Source organism: Streptopelia decaocto (assembly GCF_964273445.1).
Source record: "Streptopelia decaocto genome assembly, chromosome: 15".
Classification (NCBI taxonomy): domain Eukaryota; kingdom Metazoa; phylum Chordata; class Aves; order Columbiformes; family Columbidae; genus Streptopelia; species Streptopelia decaocto.
This window is the reverse complement of record NC_138670.1, coordinates 12,089,983-12,112,589: the sequence shown is the minus strand read 5'-3', so window position 1 is coordinate 12,112,589 and position 22,607 is coordinate 12,089,983. Positions and strand designations below refer to the sequence as shown.

Genomic DNA, 22,607 nt, shown 5'->3' with positions numbered 1-22,607 from the left:
ACTCTCTGCTTAAGATATCCATTAAAGCCCATCATATTAATTTAATTGAAAAATTCTGTGGGAATTGTATTAGATTTTTTTCCCCATTAAATTAATATTACAGCCTTTAAATAGAATTTCTGGGCGCCCACTGTTGTTCACAGAATTATTATGCAAATGGATATCTGCTATCTGCCTTTTTTGGATCTGGCCACTGTAACTTTTTCTTTTGCCCTCTGTCTACTCCCTCCTCCCCAGCCTGTGTTTAATTATCCTCTTCCCTTGGATTTCTGGGGTCATTAATGTGATGCTTTCTGGGGCTTGTCGCAGGACAGTTGTTATTTGTCTGTCAGTTTGGGCCTCTCTGAATTAATCTGTTAATTAATTAAGGTACGGAGGCTGCAAAGTGTAATTCCCCAGGTAGCAGCCTGGCCTTATGGTGAGGGAAAGAGCAACTCACTTCTCGCAGTGACTGGGGAGAGGTGAAATGAGATTAAGGTTGGTCAGGACTGACCTTTAATGGGCCAGTTTGGAGGCAAAGCGAGTGCTGTGCCCAGGGCTCGGGTGGTGGCTTTGCAGATCTAGCACTAAAATGCTTCATGGGTTTCGCGCATCTAGTAGGTGTCAGGTAGAAACCAAACTGCGGATGTCTCGCTGCAGGTCACATTCAAGATGAACAAACCCTTGCAGTTCTTACTCAGGTTACCTAAACAAGACAATTCCTTTTGTCCTTGTGAGCTTTCAGCTTCCCCATTTTCTCTTTCTTCCCCTGGACTTCAGCTTTTGCTGGAGCTGTTTCTGCGCGGGGCGATACTGATTTACCCAGCAGCAGCGGAGCCGGAGCCCTTTAAGAAGTTGGGGCATTATCCAAGTAGCTGCTGAATCTGAGAGTCGTGACTCGTGTGTGCCGGAGCGCCGAGGGAACAGCTTGTGCCCACATTCAGAGGAACAGGTGCCGCTGCACAACTGGGGACGCCATGGACATGGGCACAAGGAAACAGCAGCTTGCTCAGCGCTGGTTTGATATTGTTCCATAACCTGATACAGGCCATGGGCAGCACTGTGGGGTTGTGCTTATTAGCTGTCCACCTGCCCGACACCCTCCCCCATCCTTTCCTAATTAAACAGTGAGCTCAGGTTTCCCAGTTTGGATCCACAGAATCAGGAGAGGAGATGGCTCTGGCTCCTGTCCCGTCATCCAGACACAGCCTAAAAAGAGCAGGGCAGTGCTCACCACAGGCTGTGGCCCAGAATCAGAGACGTGCATGGAGTAGGATTGCATCTAATCCAATAGCCGCAGCACTCTGTTGTTGAGCTTGCAGGTCAATGTGTTTTTCTTTTTTGTTTTCTCTACAAAAGTGCAAGTCCTTGCCTTCATGGTTATTTTTGCATAACAGCTGTGTTTCCGGTGAGCAGCTGGGGGAGCCGCCTGACTCAGCAAATCTCCTGCCTTGGCAGTCAAGAAGAGCGCTCAAGCAAGACTCGGAATGCTGCGGGCAAAACCGTGGGTCCCCTCTGCTGCTTCTGCAACCCGTGAAGAGAGAGAGATGCTCCTTCGCATGGATAGAGGTGTTTCAGTTCAAGTGACATGAATCATTTGCTCTGGGGAGCATGCCCACAAAAACGGAGCAAATGCATGGTCTTTATTTCAGAAATACATTGTGTGCGTAAGTTGTTAATGTCTGTCAAAGTACTGAATCGTGGAGAAGGAACCTGATCCAAGGCTGGGGTGCTGTAGGGAACAAGAGCCTCTTTCAGAAGGAGCAGAGAGCATTCGGTGCTCGCCGGATTAGCCTTACAGAACAAACCGAGCCATTTTTATACTTGAGTCCTGTGACAATGTGCGATGTCTCATAAGTATCTTGAGTCACCTTTTCCAGACAGGTTCGTTGTAGCCTTTGCATGGGGCAGCATTGGCCTCTCCACATGTGTTAGTGATTTGGAGGATGTTTACAGCTGCGGAGCTGGGCTGGGCTTAGAGGATGGATAAGAACTGGTGAGAGAGGAGGCTGGGAAGACACTTTTGCCTAGTGGTTTGAGTAATGGAATAAGAATAGAAAGATTGTATTACCAGCTCTGCTTTTGACCTTGGACAAGTAAACTCTCTCTGCCTGTCTCTGTTTTCTGCCATTTGTCTGCAATGTCTGTTTTGACTACAGTTGTTTGATTTAAATGCGGTCCCTCTTCATGTGATTGTGTAGTGTCTAACAGGCAAAAACTGAGTTGATGGAGAACTTTTTGGTACTACGCTACAATTAAGTAACAAAAAAATGTAAAAATTAATTTGTTTTGTAAAACACAGTGGGACTTGCATGAATAGCAAAATACCAGTTAGATTGAGGAGGAATTGAACTTTCTGGTGTTATTTGAGTCCACTGTAATAAATGTGCTAAAATTCCAGTCGCAGTGAGGTTGTTGGCGGCAGCAGGAAGGGAACTTTCCTTGTAAGCATGAGAATTTGACTGTTTCACAGGGTAACAGTTTTAATTGATTGGATTTTCTGGCAGCATCTCTGTTTCGAATTGAGTCTCATGGCAGCTGCCTGAGTTTGTAGTTGATGCAGAAGGGTGAGAAAACTCTTCTTTTCCCCTGGGAGCACGGGAGCCTCCCCTGACCTGCGTAGCTGTTTGTCTTTAGGCGTTCTGCCTGTTGTAGAGTCCACGTGTACCTCACGGTCCAGGCAGGACAGACAGAATTCCAAATTTGGCGCAGAAAGGCTGTCGCGTGTCCCCATGCAGGCACTGCGGCTGGTGGGTCTCTTCCCTTGTCTTGCCCCAGAACCAGGCACAGGCTCATCAGGGTTTGCAGGTTGCAAAAAAAAGAGGTTGAGGGTTCAATATGATTCACTTCAGCCAGCTTCAGAATAACATTTGCCTCTGTGGGTAGCAGTGACTCTTTACACACTTGATTGCTCCATTTCCTTCCTACGCCTCAGCAGAGTCTTTTTTTTGGGCCAACTCCCACAAAACTCGCAGGAGCACAGGAAGCCTTTTGGTGCGTAAGGACCCTTTCACGTGCTCTTGTATCATTTGTGAAATTAGATGCACATGTAGCCTCAGTACTAAGTGTGCCAGTCCTCTGTTGAAAAACTGGTTATTTAAAATCCAAACCACCATAGTCAATCCATATGTGCGTATATGCTTGTGTGTATTTATATATATATGTGCAGAGGGAGTGAGTGCTTTGTCATAATTTGGGTTGACTCAGCGGGGTTTGTAACCAGTATTACTTCTCACAGTGCTGCTGAGGCACATTTGAATGTCTGAATAAATAACCAGCATGATCTGCTACACACAGACTTGCTGAGCCCTATCCCGTGGCTACACAACTGGTATTGTTAAGAACCAAGGTTTCAGAGGGTCTTCCCAATTCATCAGCTCGTCCTCTGCTGTCACAGGCAGTGCCATCTCATATACAATGAACATGACTCTCATCTGAAAGCTAAATACTTTCATTTGCCCTTATTTTGTGAGGGAGTATAAAGAGCCTCTTCTCTGTGCACGTTGGACTGAGAAAACCCTGGTAGGTGGCTCATAGGATCTTAAAAAGTGTCATCAGGGCTGCACCATTTTACTGCTTGGAAGTCCCACTGCCTGTCCTCTGGCTTCATAACTATTCTGAGCAACCTCTTTAAGATAAGTCCTGTTTGTTGAAGGAGTAGAAACTTGGTTAATCCAGGTTTTTATTTTATATGTCATAAGCGTCGTGGCTTTTCTGCACATTATGCTCATGTTTTTGTGCTCACAGATCTTTAGATTAATCATTTATACTTAAAACTAATTTTCATTGAGTATTTAATCTGGCAAATTAACTACTCTGTTGAAGATGTTCACCTCCACAACTGAGGCTGACATTTAGAAAATTGGTGTAGTAAGTTTACTCTCTGTTTACCACCTGAGTATTCCAGGAATGACTAGTCCGCGGGTGATTTAGAGCACAGGCGGTTGAGGTCCAAGCCCCAAACCAGTCTGTCTGGGTTGAGCAGGAAGGCGGAGGGTGCAGCTGAGTTCAGGGTGAGAGCATGGCAGGCCTAAGTCAGCAAGGTATTTAATGGGACTGTTCCCGTGTCGTTCTCTCCAGTTAACAGGAAGAGGTTAGAAACTTGGCTCCTAGTCAGGAAAGGTGTCGTCCTTTCCTTTCCTTTCCTTTCCTTTCCTTGCCTTTCACCCCTGTTAAGGGAGAGGCAACTTCCTTTACATTTCATATATGTTTGCATGTGCGTCTCTGTGCATTGCTGGGCATGTTGTTGAAGCATCCCGCATACAGGATTTCTAAAACCTACACTTACAGAAACTTGTGTATTCTTAAACCTGCTCATAAGCGCAGTTAACACATTAAATGTTAGTCTCCTTTTCCTAAAGTTCTGGCTCTTTCAGCTCAAATCCAGGATTTGATCTGCAGCCCAGGGTGGGCCGCTCAGTCCATGCTCTACATCCTTTTTTTCTGTAGGATCTCCCACCTCCTATCTACATGGAAGAATGAACCCTACTACTCAGTCACTAAAATCCACTTAACCCTTTCCCAGCAGGTTCAGCACCTACTGCTCCCTAGCGTTTTAGCTAAATACTTAAATCCCTTGTTGCTTTCCCCTTTATCTCATTTTTCACAGAATCCCAGAATGTGGGGGGTTGAAGGGACCTGGAAAGCTCATCCAGTGCAATCCCCCCATGGAGCAGGAACACCCAGATGAGGTTACACAGGAAGGTGTCCAGGCGGGTTGGAATGTCTGCACAGAAGTAGACTCCACAACCCCCCTGGGCAGCCTGGGCCAGGCTCTGCCACCCTCACCATGAAGAAGTTTCTTCTCATATTAAAGTGGAACCTCCTGTGTTCCAGTTTGCACCCATTGCCCCTTGTCCTATCAGAAGAGCCTGGCTCCATCCTCCTGACACTCATCCTTTAATGCACTACCTGTCCTGGGATTATTTTACTGCATGAACAGCATTCCCCCCACCTGCCAGTGCCAGGGCCCTTTAGGACAAGGCAGTTGTCCATAAATAAAAAGCAGGTAGAGAGGGTATGAGGATTCACACCAGTGGAAACAATAGAGGTGGTGGGTGCTGGAACCTGCTCTGTGATCTGCTTTACCCTCCTGCCTTGAGCACTGTGGCTTTAGCAACATCTTTGTCCTCTGAAAGCCTTCGCCTGCGTAACACAATAAATAATGCCTTGGAGCAATGTGACCTGTGGCAAGCTGTAAGTGATGACACCGTCAGACATACACAACTGTTGAAACAACCCGGCGGTAATCATCATGCTGTACCCACGGAAAGACATTTGGCAAATGAGATTCCATTTTCACATTGGTCTGTGCCGAGCATGTAAATTTTCAGCAGGACAACCAGCATTAGGGATGTGTAATTGATTGTCTGAATTATAATAAACAAGCTGTGACAGGTGATCATCCATCATATTCCTACTGCGTGCTCCGGCACTGCTGTGAGATGGAGGGAGAGAGAGCTGGGACATAAATGAGGAAAATGAAAAGCCAGGGTCACGCAGATAGAGAAGAGGAGGTAATAGAAAAAAGGGGACTGCAACCATGAGAAAAACAAACAAACAGATGAAAAAGACTAATTTCTGTGATGTGCTACAAATTTTATTGAATGAAAAAGTCACTTCTACTGTTACTGCCCTTGTGAACTGTAGGACTTGCTGCAGTGAGTAGTATTTGGAGCTGGGCATGCTAAGAAATAAATACAGAGAAGAAGGCATGAAGGAGGAGCTGTGATGAGACCAGAACCAATTACAACAAAGTCTATGTGTGTGAGAGAAGGAGGACTCGAGCTTTGCTGCCTTCTTCAGGCTTGGATGCTTTAGCTCACAACGGGATGATCAAAACCACTATCAGTTTTTTATGGTCATGCTGAAGAGAATGCTGATGCCTTAATGTTGTAAAAACCTGCGGTTGACCGTGATGCTGTTTCAGAATCAAAGTGGTCTGAATGATGGTTCTTAAATAAGGGGGGGAAACAGGGATCTAGAGCATTATTGGTCACACAGTGTGAAGACATGTTGAAAAAAAGCTGGGGAAATAGTGTTTCTGAATAGATTGGTCAGTACTATTTTCCTGAATTTTTCCAAGCGTACCTAATGCAAATTAGTGTGGGGCTTTCCCACCCTCTGAACTGAAGATGACGAGGCAACTATGGGAGTAATTTGCCCCTTTAACATACCCAGTTTTCTTTGTTTTACTCGTTGTCTATGCACTATGAATGAGCAAGGGTGGGTTTTTATTTTCTTTGTTTTTTTCCCTGAAATATGTGAAATGTTGGATCTCTCAGACTTGCTCATGGACAGTTTTATGCCATGTTTTACAATCACACAAATTGTAATTGTCTTGGTATTGTTTGTGTTTGCTGTTTGATCAAATGCTCAAAGGTTTCCCCCACAGGCTTTTACCCATAAATGTTTGAAATTTAGCCTGCGAACATGGTATGCACCAGAATTTGTGGCTTAAATGCTTATGTAAAATGAATGTGAATGCAACTGGTGCAAATTCACCTAAATTAGTTAGAAGAATGGAGTAAACACGGTGAAAATTCTTAAAATTATTCTGAAATTTTTGAGAGAATGATATAAAAAACCTTCAAAGTTGGACTAATTTTTAATTTGATCAAATAGCCATTGAAATGGGTTTATTACTGTGACTTAAGCTTTAAGATTAAGCCTCTTTCTGGGAGGTAAAAATGATTCCGCCCATTTTGTGTAGTGACTGATGTTGGTGACACGTCTCCTCCCGACACTTCTCTGCCCCCATGGCAAATTTCAGTCCTGTCTGACCGAAATCCCCGGATCGGTGAAGCGGTGGCCATGTGTTCCTTGAGTTCTTTAGCAGGAATTTGATTTAGGCTTCCAAGTTCTCCCTGTGAACAGAAGTGGTGGAGGGGAAGGCACAACGTAAACCATTAGTTTCTGGAAGCAGGAACAAACCCTTTCTTGAGCAGTACAAATGAGGGTGGGAATGGAAAAGTTTTGGAACGAAGCAGGAGATGTTCTGGGCAAAGACTTTCTGGATCCAAGACAGAATATTTACCTTCTCACAATTTGCTTTTTGTTTCTTTATTTTGGAGCACATGGGAAGCTGGTGCGGTTGGAGACGGGGTGAGAAATCCCCGAAGAGGCTTTATCTGCAAAGGGAAACGGGAGATGGCTCGGGCTGGGAAGCTGCTGTGGGCTTTGACTGTAAGTAACTGCTGCTGGCACAGTGGGGGTTTATTTTGGCCCCGACCTGCCCTGGGAACAGCAGAGAAGCTAACGCTCTTGGAATTCTCTCCCTCTACGATTCACTCAGCAACTTGGCTTCAAAAGAGTATTTAAAAAAAAAAAAAAAAAAGAGGCAGGAAATGGATCCAAATATTGAAGCCAGGGTTTGTATGTGAAACTGTGAGGAGGAGATTAAAGACCCAACAACCCCGATCTCCCTGACCAGAAAATTTAAAGGGGGCTGGAAAGAAGGGCTTGTGTACAGTTGGAGAGAGATGAACATTTGGGGGCAGTGGCTTCTATTCTGAAGAGCTTGTTCAGCCCTGTGTGAAATATGCTTGTGATCTCTGACAAGGGAGTAACCTCCTTCCCCAGCGAACACACGGAATTTGCAGTGTCTGTGGCAGAAAAGGACTGCGAGGTTGTAGGGGAAGAAGCAGCAAAAGCTGTTCTGTCTGCGTGTTTCTGATCATGCAGATTTGTGTTGTTCCCATCAGTGCTGCTGCCCTTTCCCCAGGGCTGCCCTCTTGCTTCCCTTTCCACAGGCTGTGCTGTCCTTGGCTTTCGTGTTCATCTCACATGTAGGAGGTGAACCACAGTGTACCGAGACAGCAATGAATCCGGCAACGGCGTGAACAAAGCACACCGTAGGATGAAAGTCACCCGGTGCATAATGATTAAAACTGGTTCAGGTTAAAACATCAGACGCAGGATTCTTTATTTATTTATTTTAATTCCCGCAAAGCTGTTGGGTCAGTTCACATTGGACATAGTTTAGTCACTGTGAAAGGGATGTAAAATACAATTTTCAGTATGGGTATTATTTGTTACATTATGTGTTTTTATGCTAGAGGATGAATTATCTATCTTAAATACCCATTTCAGCACATAATTCACAAACCCATGGCAGATGCTGGAACCTTCAGGTTATGTATGAACCAAACTGGATAGGTTTTGTTACTGTTGTAATGGTTTGTGAAAGAGCAACATAATAGCTTCCATCGAGGAACGTTACTATAACCAGGATTATTTGCAATTCCAGACATTCTTGCAAACAGGGTCACTTTTTTCTTTGTCCCAAGCCAGATCATCTGTTAAGCTGGACATGACAATATTTTTCTCCTTTTTTTGTTTTAATGTAAACAAAACTGAACACAGAGTAGAAATTCTCTGCAGCCTTCAGATATCCAATTTTTCACTTGACCTTTATAAAAAGTCAATTTGTGCTTTGTTTCTTTAACATGAAATCTAAAATGCCCTCCGGTCACTTCCTCGCAGTATTCGTTTTTGACCATAAGCAAAGCAATTCTGCATTTGCTCTTTTCAGGAACAACTAATGCTCAGGAGCCAGGGGATTAATTTCTGCATTTTTGTTTATACTGGAGAGTTCGATTGCAAAGATCCGGTGTCACCACCGTAATATCATTCACTTTGCAGTTAACCGTGTATTGCAAAACGTCAATGCAAGCTCAATTTGAGAGAGAGAATGGATAACTGTAGCTTGAACAGGGACGGAAACCCCAGAGTTCTGATTTTGCATCTGTTGCTGTCAAAAACAAGTTAGACAAGTTAGTTTGGCCAAAAGTGGCAGCTCAGTGAGGTGACTCACGCTTTGGAGATCCCCCACCAAGACACAATGAATCTGAATTTTTGGAACAGGAAAATACCCACATTTCCAACGGGTGGGTCGCAGGAGCTGCGGCAGGTCTGCAGAGCTCCTGCGTTATATGGGACAGGTTGAAAAGGAGTGCGTATGGAGCATCCTCTGAATTAATTTGCTTATGTTTCACCAAAAATCAAAAGAGGTTTTTTTTCGTAGCATTTTTAGATATTCTGCCTCTAGAGGTTCAGTGGGAGGTTCAAACCCAGTGATATTGTGGCTTTAAAAAATTCTATGTAAGTAAATCTCTTTAACTTCTTTGGCAGTCCGTCAGTGACTTCAAAAGTCGTGTGGTGTGGAAAACCCTTTTAAAAGAGTGCTGCCGCACTGGGTCTCACCGGGTAAGTTCTCCTGCACCGTGAGAGGACTTCCCAGCTAGCACCTAGGCTTGAAGGCACATGTCTCCTGACCTTGTTCTTCATACCGCACCCACAGTGCATATTTTTGGACCCCAGTATGCATGCCTTATCATGCCAGCTGTTGCTTAAGTGTTCACATGAAACTCTGTGTTTCCAAAGAAGATGCCACAGTCTATAAATGTTGGGAAAGATTCACAGTTTCCTGTCAATATCAGGCACCCAGTTTCTTGCTGAGTGTAAATTTAAATACATTAGTAGTACGTGGCACTGGGTTGAAACCCCATCATGGTGTGGGTGATTGGGTGTGGGTGGTATTTATTTCCTGGCTGAGCCAGTGTTTGTAATTTCAATGCTTCTTGGATGCTTTAGTGTCGTGGTTTAGCCCCAGCCAGCAACTAGGACCATGTGTCGCCTGCTCACCCCTCCCTACCACTGCCCTTGGTGGGATGGGAAGGAGAATCAGAACACAAAAGGTAAAACTGGTGAGTTGGAATAAGAACAGTTTAACAGAACAGCAAATAGAGGTAACAACAGCAATAATAGCAGTTAAGGAATGTACAAAGCAAGGGATACACAATGCAGTCGCTCACCCACCCAGAAGACGATCGCAAACAGTGGTCCCATACAGCTGGTCCCAGAAGATCAGAGACCCGGACCACACTTTGCTCAAACATGACTGCAGTGCACCACCGGTCCAAGAAAACAAACACCTGGGCATCAGTGAGCTCCTCCCCGGCCAGCTCCCTGGTTCTATAGGGAGCATGATGGTGTGGAATATCCCCTTGGCCACTGGGGTCAGCTGTCCTGGCTGTGTACCCTCCCAGCTGCCTGGGAAAATTAACTCTGTCCCAGCCAAATGAGCACACTTAGGCTGGAAAATGAGCAGAACTGCATGAGTTGAACGTTCTCCTGTACAGACATCTTTCACATAACCATGATTTAATCACAGATTACATTTTTGGAAATGCAAATACTGTACAGTATCCCCTAATTGTCTAGTGTTCTAAAGATAAAGTTAACACAAAAAATCAGCCATACAGAATAAATTTAGTATCTTCTCTTTTCAAACGTTCTAATCTGTGATAATAAAAATTCTGCTGGTAGGGTATTTTATGTATTTTGTGACAGTATGAGGCATTTAAATTAAGACCTCAAAACGCTTTATCAACACAGATTTGTTAAGTCTTCCAAGACTCAGTGGAAGAAAGTGAGTGTTATTGCACTGGAAGGCTGCAACAGAGTTGAAAGGAGAAAAGAAATCTAGGCCTCAAGATTCTGTGAATCCTTTACTTGAACCACAAGATCTTCCTTTCACATCTGTGGCTCAAAAAAAGAAGTGATTTTTCTTCATTGTAAGGAGATGTAGTAATTAGAATATGGAAACAATCTGCGGCCTCTGAAACTGTACAGATGTCACTACTGCATTTTATAGTCACTTTGGGCTTTGTGGTTAACTGGAGATAGAATTTGAACTGTCCTGTTCCAAAAGCAAAGACTCTTTAACGTTTAGGCTAAAAAAGGGCTCTGCGCTGGCTTGTTGCTGTAAAGGGCTTATGATGTTCACCCATGATAAGATACAATTGTAACCACTTAAAACAATAGTGTGTCATTTATGTGCACACATATGAAGGATACAGCAGTAAGAGTTCCTGGACAGTATTTTGTAGCTCTTGACATCTGATTTATTAATCAGTCAATTCATTTAATGCAGCTTTGTGTGCAGAGTGATACGGCTTTATGTTGTATAATTTATTTCCCTTGGACAAAAGACTCATTGTCCTGGTTCACCAATGAGACCTTATAAATGTGTGTGTGTTGCTCAAGCAACTTTTTTTTCTTCTTTCTGCATTGGTTCCTGTTTTTCGCCATCTGCTTGACATTACTGTTTGCCTTGTGTGCCCACAGAACTTCCTAAATCATTGCAAACTCTGCTATCTGGCTCTTTTCTTCTGTCAACCTCTTCATTCCAGTGTCACCCACTCATGATGCCAGGGAATAATAATGCACAGAAGTGCTAAAAAGTATCTTTGTTTACATGCTTTCAAAAGTGCCTTTGTGTTTGATCATAAGGATGCCATCTCAAAATTCATCAGACCTGAGAACCAGTAGTTTAGAGTTCATTAGAAATCACTTGACTCTTTGTTGTTGGTGGTCATGGGTGTAGCCCAGGAGGCCATTATGCTCCTTAACATTTTTTTGAGGAACTGAACCCAGAAATCCTGCTTTTGCTGCCAGATCTAGAGAGAAGAGTGAGTTACCTGTGCTTTTGTTAGGCTGGGTGATGGATCTCATCTTCCCAGCCTCATCCACACAGAAATTTCTACTGACCTACCTCCCCATAGAGGTGCAATTCCAGTGCTTTAGCAATCCCGGGGTATCTTACCATATGGATGTGCTTATTCAACGTCAAAACATTCACCCGGGGAGTTATTACAGCAGTAAGTCTATGTCATATTATATATATGATGTCTACGTTATATTATTACAGCAGTAAGTCTATGTCGTACATATCCTTGAGGATATAAGGTCTTGAAGTGCTGAAAGCTTTAGGGGAGAAACAGTGGTGGCCAGTGAAGGGAAATAAGAAAGAAAAATTCTGTTACTCTAAGGAAAACCAGACTCCTGTATTTGGCCTTGCCTAAGCTAAAGAGTAAATAGTGTTATCTCCCTATCTTAAGACAACTATGTACATGTATCATCTTGGCTATGACTTTTTTTTCTTCCCCTCCAAAAGTGTCTTATTTGGATGGTATTTGAGGATTTTATCCATTCACCTGGATTTTGAGCAGCCCAGCAGCCTGGTCAGGACAGCGGGTACTGCCACAAGCAGCGGAGAAGATCTTGCCCATCCCAGATGTGTTGAGCTCCCTGTACGTGTGTTACAGAGCACACAAGCGTGTTATTTTTATTCAGGATTTCCCCAAAGTAAATACCCTTCCTACCCTCTTCTGAACTCAGCTGAACTTTGCCAATGCCCAGAGGCTGCAGCCACACTTAGAACGGAGTTTCGTTGTTCGTCGGTGGAAAGAACAGAGCTGAGATTCTCAGTCATGATGGGAACAGGAAGTTTTGTTTCGCTAGAACCACTGGCTGAAAGGAAGTGCTCTGGGATTGCTTTTTTTCTCATGTCTCAGGAATTATGCCTTTCCATGGACTTGTCACCACCGGGCCAGCTAATATACAGGATCCATATCCAGCCCTTGAGAATTAAAGCAATAGACCTTTAAACTTAACATTAATACAAGAGCGACTACTATCCATCTTGCACTTTGAACCTGTGTAACTAGAGGAAGAGAAAGGAAAGGAAAACAGTCTTCTGGCAGTTTTTCCCATTCTATATTTTAAGTAACAACTGTTTTTCAGACTGTTCCTAGAGTCTGGAACAGGATAAGTCCCTGGAGAGTGTACAGAACACAGGTGAAGTGGCCAGGGTTGAATGAAAAATATGATTTATTGTCTGTTTTTACAGTTCATTGTGCTACCATTTTATATGCGTACTTTATAAAACACCATATTTATTGTGAGCTGTTTTATATATAAATGCTGCTCATTTGTATAGCTCAGCAAAGGCCTGCTACAATTCTTAAAATAGCCAGATGTATTCTTGTTCCAAAGAGTTCACTATTTCTAAGTGTAAAAAGAAGTTTTAATTGCTTTCTATATCTCTGTTGTGGCTTCCTAGTCATTCTGGTCCGACTCTGTTCCTTCTTTGTGGGTGGGTTCCAAACAGTAGAACCGGAGCAGCTCAGGAAAGGCTGGATATCATTTCTTTGTAACAGCCTCAAATATTTCTGCTGCTGGCCCTATACGGGGGTGATTGAAAGGGAAATCCCTCCATGTAGAAACCTTCAGGTGAGAACTCGTGAGGAGAAGGAAATCATCACATTATGCTTTTTTGTGTATACATTACTGTGCCAAGATTATTACAAATAGTATTGCAGCAGGTAATAAGTCAACAAAACCACTTCCATCTGAGCTCATTGTCTGAAGCCCCTGGTTCTTCCAGCGTCAATAGGGAATCAGCCTGTTCCCACCAGAGCCTCTTTGGGGAGAGAAATGTTCGTGTCTGCGTCAGTCCTCGTCTCTGAAACAACCCCAGCACCAGTGGACTAGAGTTCAAGTGTTACTCAAGCTGCCTGATTTCAAAGATGGTTCTGTCATTGTTGAGTCTCCTCCAAATCTGAAGTACCTTCTGTTTCCAATTGTTTGTAAATTGTGCTGCCTTTTAATAGAAAAGGTTTTTTTCGTATCCACTTGTAGTAATGAACAGGGATGGCTAACCAGCAAGGAGAAAGGAGTACATCCTCTGGTCATGGAGGGGAGACAATTTTGTTGTCTGTTATCAGGCTACACTGACATAATTTTCTGAACAAACAGATTTCTGGTTTTGACAGCTATAATCATCAGCAGGAAAAGATGTGAAAAAGAGAGCCTTGAAGCTATTTATTTTCTTTTCCAAGGATTCTTAGAAAACAGAAAAATGTTTTTCTTCCAGAATAAAAATATTTCTGTTTTTCCCCTTTCTTTTCTGTAAGAGGAGACACGAACCCATTCGCATCCGTCTGTGTCTGTAAAAACAGCGAGGTTCCATAACCTTCATAAAATATCCCGGATTTCTTAGCTAAAGAAGCTTAGGACATAACTACAAAGCTCCATTATAATCTGGGAGTCTCTTCATTAAGAGGTTATTTGATATTAATTGCCTGTTGATTCTGACAAATATTTTATAAGCAAGTTTCTGTCTCAAGTTAAATCACCGGTGCATTTGCAGAGACCTCTGTTAGAGCAAATGTCTGTGTGACCAGCACTACAGAGAATATGCTGGTGTTGTGTTACAATACAGAGATGTAATTCAAGGGCATTTATGTGCAAGAATTGTCATTTTTGATCAGGCAGGGCAAAGATGCACAACGTGGTGGCAGGTTGCTAAGTGGCAAGGAGGTGACAGTCCCTCAGTACCAAGCGGGGGACAGTCCGGGTGGCACGGGCTGGCGTCATGTCAGGTAATTGCAGGTTGTTTGCCTCTGAATCTGGGAGAAGCCTTAGAGGCAAAGCAGTTTCGTACAAAGAAAGCTGTTGGTAATAAGCAGAATTGGGTTTTAATGCAGTTCATACAGATGAAAACAAATCAAATTAGAGTCTAATTGGCATACACAGGGTGGAAAGAGAAGCAGAAAGCACGGAGCAGCAGTGGCTGTCCTGAGCTGGGAGATTCAGCAAGCAGTGCTTACGCAGCCAGCTTCCATTAAGATCCTATCCATAATACATGAGGTTTGGAAACCCAGGGGACTGGCCAACAAAAAGGGGAAGAATCCTCCCAACTACCCTTCAGAAAGCGATGGGTATGCTGGCCCCGAAGGGCCCGTCTGGAGAGCACTCTGGGTAAGTAATGGTTGGCGTTGGCAGCGGAGGTGATGGAGCACTAATGTACTGATGTCCCTTCCACCGCGCTCCGACACTCTGCTGCTGTTCCAGGATCGCTGCGGAGAAACAAGGCTGGTTTTATCTCCTCAAGATTACTGCCGTTTTGAATTTATTTTGAGCAGATTGCAGGAGGTAATCCCTGCCTGAATTTTCTCTCAGGTTGAGAATACCAACGTTGTACTGATTACTTGGTTAAACCCTTAAACCTTTAAATATTAACCCTTTGTTACTCTGGTGTGGGTCTAAAAAAATTAGATATCTATTTCAGTAATTCTAAGGTTTGGAAGAATTCACATTAAGAATTCTGATTCAAACCGTTGAAGTCCTAGAACAGAGCATCTAGTCTGAAAATGCGGATTTGGACTCTTTTTTTGAGACACTGTGATTTGGTCCTTAAAAATGTATGTGTCTTTTCAGCTGAAATTATGGACCAAACCAGTCACTGCAGTCCTGTTTCTCATTTCTGATTTGTGAGGCCTATGGTATTATTGAGTGTTCCGATTATGGTTTATACCTACATCAGAAAAAAACCCTTACACTTCTTTTCAGCACAAATGCAATATTGAAAAAGCAGAATTATTAACTGAAATCTCTTCCTCATTGGAGTTAGTTCTGCTAGAATGAAGCTGCAATATGCAGTGACTGGAATGCCTGAATAAATGGAGCTCGGCACTAAGAAGGTGTTTTTCAGCTGTCCATGTGTTATCTTCTCAGTGGACTTTATACGGTACCATAGATCTGAGAGTGGCCTCCTGAGTCTTCACAAGGACTGTGGTAAATGACCTTTTCCATCGAAGAGAAGAGAGAGGATCTGTCCGTTTATGCATGTCCAGTTTATTTGCAGCAAACTACAGAATTCTGGAGCACATAAAACCTGTGTCCCAGCCACCACAAAGTTTCCAACTACCTTGCGCTTCGGCAGGCAACTGAGAACAGCTGAAACAGTAGGTATCAAAGCTGCAGTGCTTTGATTCCCTGGAATCAAACTCAGTGAAGTATTAATATAATAATCTATTATATTATTAATATAATGGTCAATTTGCTTCTTGGGCCTGAGAGGTGTCAGTTCCTTCCAGTTTCCCAGCAAGGCCTCCTGCAGTCCTGCGGGGAATTCGATTTGGCAAGATTTGTGGAGATCTTCATGGTCTTGAACTGATAGAGTGTGCTCCGGGGTGAGACAAGGAGAAGGTACCTGAATGTTGGGATCACTAGCGGAAACTAATAACTTGAGAGAGGCTCTGCAAATAGTGTTGGTCCTTTTTCTGAAGCAAAAGCAGAAATATGATTCTTTATCCAACTATAAAAGGGACCTGATATTAGTCTTCAAGTACATAAAAGGCTGATGGAAAGAGGAAGGGGATCTTGCTGCAGAGCAGGTGAAAGGACTGCATGACAAGGCTCTTCCTGGTTATGAATCCATGATTTTATACTTGGCTATACCCTTGGGAAAAGTCCTGGGTTTATGGTGGCAGCGCATCATTTGTTCTGCCCGATTTCTACCATAGGCAGAGTGAGAGATGGCCAGGAAAGTTTATTCTTGTGCATCTTTCTTATTCTTGTGTATCTGTCCATTTAGACCCAAATAGAGAGCTCTTGCTCCATCCTGGAGTCCAAAGCACGACTCGGTGAGTTTGAAATGTCTGAAACTTAGAAAGGGCTGTTTCTAAACTGCTCAGATGACACATTTGGCCTGTTCCCATATTGGCACATGCTCTGTATGGATCCTGTGAAGCCAAGGTAAATGCTGAGCAAGTCTTTCTCAAACTTTCTGCCAACACTTGGGACTGTGGCAGTAATCTTCACTGAAGCACCATCCGTGCAAATGTGTTAGATTGCCAGAATATGCCAGGTAGTTTGAGTTGCAGTCAACTAAAATTACTATGTAAATAAGGGGTGCAATTATTTGTACTTCCTTTTAGCTACAATTTATTTCCCAGTGCTTGCTTGTCAGTGTCATAGACCCAAGGGTCTGAAGAATATATGACCTATTCTACCTATTTACATACCTGTAGGGTCCCATGTGACATTTGGTTCATCTGGGAGGTACTTCAATAATCCTTTTGCCTCAAGGGGGCTTCATTTAATACATTAAAGGAAAAGCTCCTGGGTTTTTGGTAGTCGCGGTTCTCTGTCTCTAATGACTTTCTCAGCCGGGCTGTGCATTTCTGCAGGGATTGTGTTACTTCCACAGCAGGTCACCTCGTAGCAGCAGCCGCTGCAGCTGGTGGACACCGACCTGCCAGGTGACGTTAATATTAGGAAGTCAGTGACATTCCTAAACCACACTCTTGTTGCATGCATGTCTCTCCTCTAGAGCCACTCAAACCAGGGATGAACGATAAGGGTCATTTTCAGAACATGCCCACATGTATGAAGAAGTTCACTGAACGTGGATGTCTTTCAGATTATCATTGAGAAACCTGTAGTCAAATTGTGTTTGTTTTCTTCACGTCCCAGAAACACCTCAGCAATCCTGAGGAAGAGCCGAGTTCTGGTGGTATCTGTTAATGAGCTGAAAAAAAAAATTAAAATGCTTCTTAAAATAATTTCTTTTAAATTTTATATCTCTCTGCAATCATTCAGTAATGCTTCATGCAGTCCTTGAAGATGTACATGTGTCAGCACTGGGTTTTACTCTGGTCTATTTGTCATTGTCACCACCTTTGCCTCTAGACATCATGTTACGGCACTTGGGTTCTGCAGCTTCTGGAAGCTTTTCTGTTATTGAGTGCTGTCGCTGGCTCTTTCAGTGTGACATAACAATTTTTACTTGCAACGACTCTTCGTACTGCCATTTGGAAACAGACCACCTAGGAGGAACAGATGTGAGTTTTAAACGATGAGAAGGTGTTAATTGATTCATTTTGAGCTTTCTCTTCTCTTTTATCCACCAGGTTGTCTGTACGGTTTGCCATAGGTACTGAGAGAACATTGTAACAGGTTGGTACTCCGATCTCTTGGTCTAAAGTCTCTTATTTTGGTGTTGCTGATAATGACCTGACATACTCTGAGGGCTGTCGATGTCTTCACAGTTTTTGGAAGGTTTCAATACAAGATGACGTACTGTGACATGGAAGATCAGTGCATAGTCACGTCGGCAGATTCCCAGACTCCTACGCAGGCAGCCCGAGAGGAATTGGAGGATCATGAAGAACAGGAAAAATAAAACTAGACTCTTCTCAGACAGATTCAGGGTGAGTACAGGATCCTTTGGCCGCTCCACACATTATTTTGCAGAAATCCCAGCATTCAGCTTGTTTTGAAAGCAGAGAGATACTTGTCAGCAATTATTGCTGAGTTAGGGAGGTACAGTTAAGATAGTTCAACTTGTCTGCTGTGTCAACGGTGATGATGGAAGAGCAGAAGGGTCAGCTGTAAGGTTGAAAAAGACCTTTGTATTTTAGATGCAGATAGTGAGGTTGCTCTTGCATAATGCTGCAAAATGGTTGAGAGTGTCCTTGGCTTTATATGCACTAATTCCACAATTATTACAGAAAAAAGAGCCATGAATGATGGGATAAGAGGGCCCTATTATCACTAGGAATCATATTTGCTGTTGGCAGCGTTTTTTTGTAGGCCTGCATGACAGAATCTTTCAGTTTGAGCTCCCCTTGCTATTCAGGGGATTAACTGGTCTCCTCCTTCTGCACACTGTTGGTTTGCTCGTCATCCGTCTTTCATATTTATCTCTTTAATATTGTAACTGGTGCTGATTTTCTCTACGGGATCTTCATAGTCTTGGCGATAGCCATGTCAAACATACTCTCTTTCTTGCAAAAGTCTGGTGTAAGATTCTCACTATGACTTCAAATTGGAGACTGGCAACAAATACATTCAGGTGTTGACTTGGTTGGGTTGCTGGACTTTGTCTGCACGGCTGGGTAGGACCCCTGAGGAGTGACCTGGGTGGCCCACGGAGACTAAAACATCCAATGAACTTGCAAAATGCATAAACACACTGTATCCAGAACTGTTTTAATGTGTCAGGAATTTCCTTTAAATGCTACCATTATTTGCGTATAAAAATAATAGTAAACACATGTCATTTTTGTAGGACCTAAACAAAATAATACCTTGTGCTCCGATGCCTGAGAGCCAGCAGAGGGAGTGAAAGTTAACTACTAAACCACCTTGGGTGATGCAGAACTGGGGTGCCAAGGAAAAAGCTTGTGCACAAAAATATGCACATCATATTCCTTTCTAGTCCCATTAGAAACGAAGACTAAATAATCAGTCTGCCAAACAGAAAAATAGCACAGGAGTAACAAAAACCATTTTAATTCCACGCTTCTAAGTGGGTATTCGCAACAATAACATTAAACAAAATTAAACCATAAAAAGGTACTCAAGAGTATCATATTCATAGTCAGCATGTAGAACCTGATGAGACTTGTGATATGTTCTCCCCATTACAGATGCTTGCGTGAGGGAAGTGAAAAATCTGTGTGTTGCCCTTGGCTTGTTCAGATGGTTGCAGTGTTTATGTCTATAATATTATTCTTTCTCTCTCTCTTTCTCTCCCCCTCTCAGTAACTTACAGGTTGCAAACACGGTTTTGCTCAGTCACAGTGAAGGATGTTTAACGCATCTTCATTAATATACATGAAATGCTGTTACTGTTTTCTGCTGAGGACGTAACTGTGACTTTTCCATCTCGGGTCTCAGCTGCATGTGCGAGTGGGAGAGAAACAGAGGGAAAGGGAGGTGGAAAAGAGAGTTGTTTTGTGTACATGTGTAGGTAGCTCTAAAAAAAACCCAAACTGATCTTTTTTGTTCTTGTAGTATATATATTATATATCCAGAAGACACTTAACGCAAAGACTCAAGGCAAGCAGGGGGAGAAGGGGCGAACACTGGAGTTCAGAGCAGACATAAGTGACAGGTAAGGAAAATGAGCCAAGTTTGTACTAAGGCCTTAATTTGTTTTGCCACATATTTAGATATAGTAAATGATGAAAATCAGAGCTCTTTTCAAATTGTTAAATTTCAAGGCCTACAGCCAGCTTCTAATCAATTTGGTGTATGTCATGTTTGAATGTAAGTCGTGTTCTGGCTTCTTAATCAGAATTTCGTGTTATAGAAAATCAAATGTCTTCTACAGATGTGAAACTGGAGTAGTGGCCTCTTTTCTTGCGTGACACATCACACTAGTATAGAAATGAGTGAGTGAGGTTCCTATGTATCAGTATATTGGTAACGATGGAATCATAGAATGGTTTGGGTTGGAAGGGACCTTCAACATCGTCTGGTTCCAGCCCCTGCCGTGGGCAGGGACACCTTCCACTAGACCATTTTTATGTTGATAAATGGAAAGATATTTGCGATCAAAATAAATCCTAGTATTTTCACTTCTCAAAACAGGAAAATGAGAACACCAGCAGGTTCAGTTTGAAATTATAGCAATATGGAAAGGATAGAGTATGTAATAAAAATAAAACCTCTTTTTCAGTGGTACAGAGTCAAGAACGTTGACTTCTTCTGGAAAAAGATTGTATTCTTTTTTGTTTGCACCAGTCAGATCCTACCCAGTGATTTCCTCCCTAAAATGTACGCATTGTAGTTTATGTACAAGTTCTAGTATAAGAAGGATTTTTACAAACTAGGGGAAATTCATATCTGCATCAACTCAGAGGATGAAGTATCTGGAGATTTGATTCATGAAAGCAAATCGAAAGAGTGTTTTATGTACTGCTTGGAAGAGAAATGCAAGCGAGAAATGGTCTGATAATCTAAAATGTTTCAGAAAGTCACAAATGCTGTTGGGTTGCAAAATAAAACCTGGAACATGCAGCATAAAACCCAAAAGAAAAACTCTGGAGAAAAACTATTAAAGATGATATGAAGCAGCATTATTTCTCAAGGTAAAATGAGATGGTGAAATTTGTTCTTGACCATGAGTCACCGTACAGAGGAGCACATTTCTAAGAAATAGTAGTACAGTCACTAAGACTGAATAACGTTCTTAGAATACACTAATTGCTGCACTGATTAGGATTAGGAACCAGATAGTCTCTTCAGAGGCTAATTTTTGTGATTGCATGGATTTGTTCACTATTTCAGTACAAGGCAAGTAATATTTCATATTCTTGCAGCGCCTTTCACAAATGTTTTTAAATAGCTTTAATTAATACTTAAAAATCCCCTTTGTGATCAAGTGCTCGGCTTCTTACACACAAACTGCTCAAGAGAGGTGAGTATGAAATGCAGCTCTATGCGTATGGGTCTTTGCGAGATCCGTGCATTAGTCACCGCTGCCAAAAGAGAAACGCAACAGTACCTGATCTATGTAATAACTAATCCAGCCTCAGCTGTATATATGAACTGTCCACCAAGGCCTGTCAGAAGATGGAAGAATTATCCAGCTAATAAATTTGCAAATTATTCTGATAAAAATACGTTGAAGAATTTGACATACAGTATGTGAAGAAAGTGGAATTAATTGGAAACTTCTGCGGAGCTGCAGGAGACGTTTGTTCAGCTGTAGCTGACAGGGAAGGCATTTTCCCAGATGACACTTCATAAGCATTGCTTAGTTCTTATTTTATATACTGCAGGTAAAATCCAGAGTCCTGTAATGGAGAATGCTACGATTCGATACAGAAGTAGAGAATATCAGAATCTGAATCAGTGCTTGAAAAGAATCAAAGGCTCTTTTGTCTACTTTGACACCTGATCCTCTGCAGCAAAGATTTCCACTTCCAATGAATAAAACTGCCGTAGGCCTTGTTTCCTCCTCCAAATATCCAGGGAGTAAATCTCTCCAATTGTTCCAAACTGCGTCGATGTGTAACATCAGGAGGAATGTGCAGCAGAATGGATATAATGTGAAAAATCTACACAGCTGAAAATAAAAACTAAACAAGGCTCTGATCTGCACGCGTAATCCCATGGTGCAGCTGACCCAGAATTGTAATGCAAATATTGTAGTTCAATCAGGCTATTTTAAGACAGGATAGGAATGAGGCTTCTACTTTCCCCAGAAGGAATGTACATCATTGCCTCTTCTTTAATTTCCTTTTGATTAAAAAAATATTAGACTGTCTGAAGAGTGTGTGCTATCTTTTCTGTGTGTTGAGGGAAAGAGAAGAATCAAAAGGAATGAGAAATACAGGTGAACTTGTCCATTCAGGTTCACTGGGAAAAGCTTAGAACTTTTTGTTAGAGGCTTTTTACATGATTTAGTTTGGCTGCAGAGGAAATTCAATTCCTTTCCTTCTTTCTTTCTAAAATTCTGCAATCTACCACTGAGATTCTAGATAAGGAGGGAACAAGGGGATCTGAGTTAAGTTTCTGTGCAATTCTTCCCTCCCCAGTTGTTCCAGATTTATTTAGATAACCATTAGTTCAACGTCAGTGACACGTGAAGTTTTGATGCCTGAAGTTCACTAAAACTGAGCTTCAGCGTTGCTGGATTTGTTGCAGCAAACCAGAAATACCAGGTGGCAAAACCTTTATCTTTGAACTTTTTTCGAGGTTTGCAAAAATATTTGCAAAATGAAAGAAGGTCTTGGAAAATTTCCAGATGGTTTGCTATGTTTTTATTATTTAACTGATTGTGATGGCGCTTTTCTGTGTATTCTTTTTCTGCTTTTGAGCCAAATGGGTTAGTTTGTTGTGCTTGACAAGTGACTTTTGAGCAGCTCCCAGTGCCTTTGGAAGGCTGATGGCTAAACCGACCCAGTCCCACAAGATTTGGCAGAAACCATTTTTACGGCTTTTCACATTCTCTAAAAAGCATTTGGGAAACGTCACTTGCAGAAAACATCCTTTAAATGATTGTCCAGTACATGATGGGGGGAGGGGCTTTTCCTGACAACACAGAATCACAGAATCCCAGAATGTCAGGGGTTGGAAGGGACCTGGAAAGCTCATCCAGTGCAATCCCCCCATGGAGCAGGAACACCCAGATGAGGTTACACAGGAAGGTGTCCAGGCGGGTTGGAATGTCTGCACAGAAGGAGACTCCACAACCCCCCTGG

The 22,607-nt window shown here is 42.6% G+C and overlaps 1 long non-coding RNA gene across 1 annotated transcript; it reads left to right on the top strand.

Annotated features, from left to right (window-relative positions):
* Positions 1 to 1,140: 1,140 nt before the first annotated feature.
* On the top strand, positions 1,141 to 21,670 carry LOC309446555. Its single transcript, XR_014185471.1, has 5 exons — positions 1,141 to 1,548; positions 17,523 to 17,568; positions 17,661 to 17,822; positions 19,411 to 19,510; positions 21,183 to 21,670. It is a non-coding gene; the product is annotated as an uncharacterized lncRNA (long non-coding RNA).
* The last annotated feature ends 937 nt before the right edge of the window (positions 21,671 to 22,607 follow it).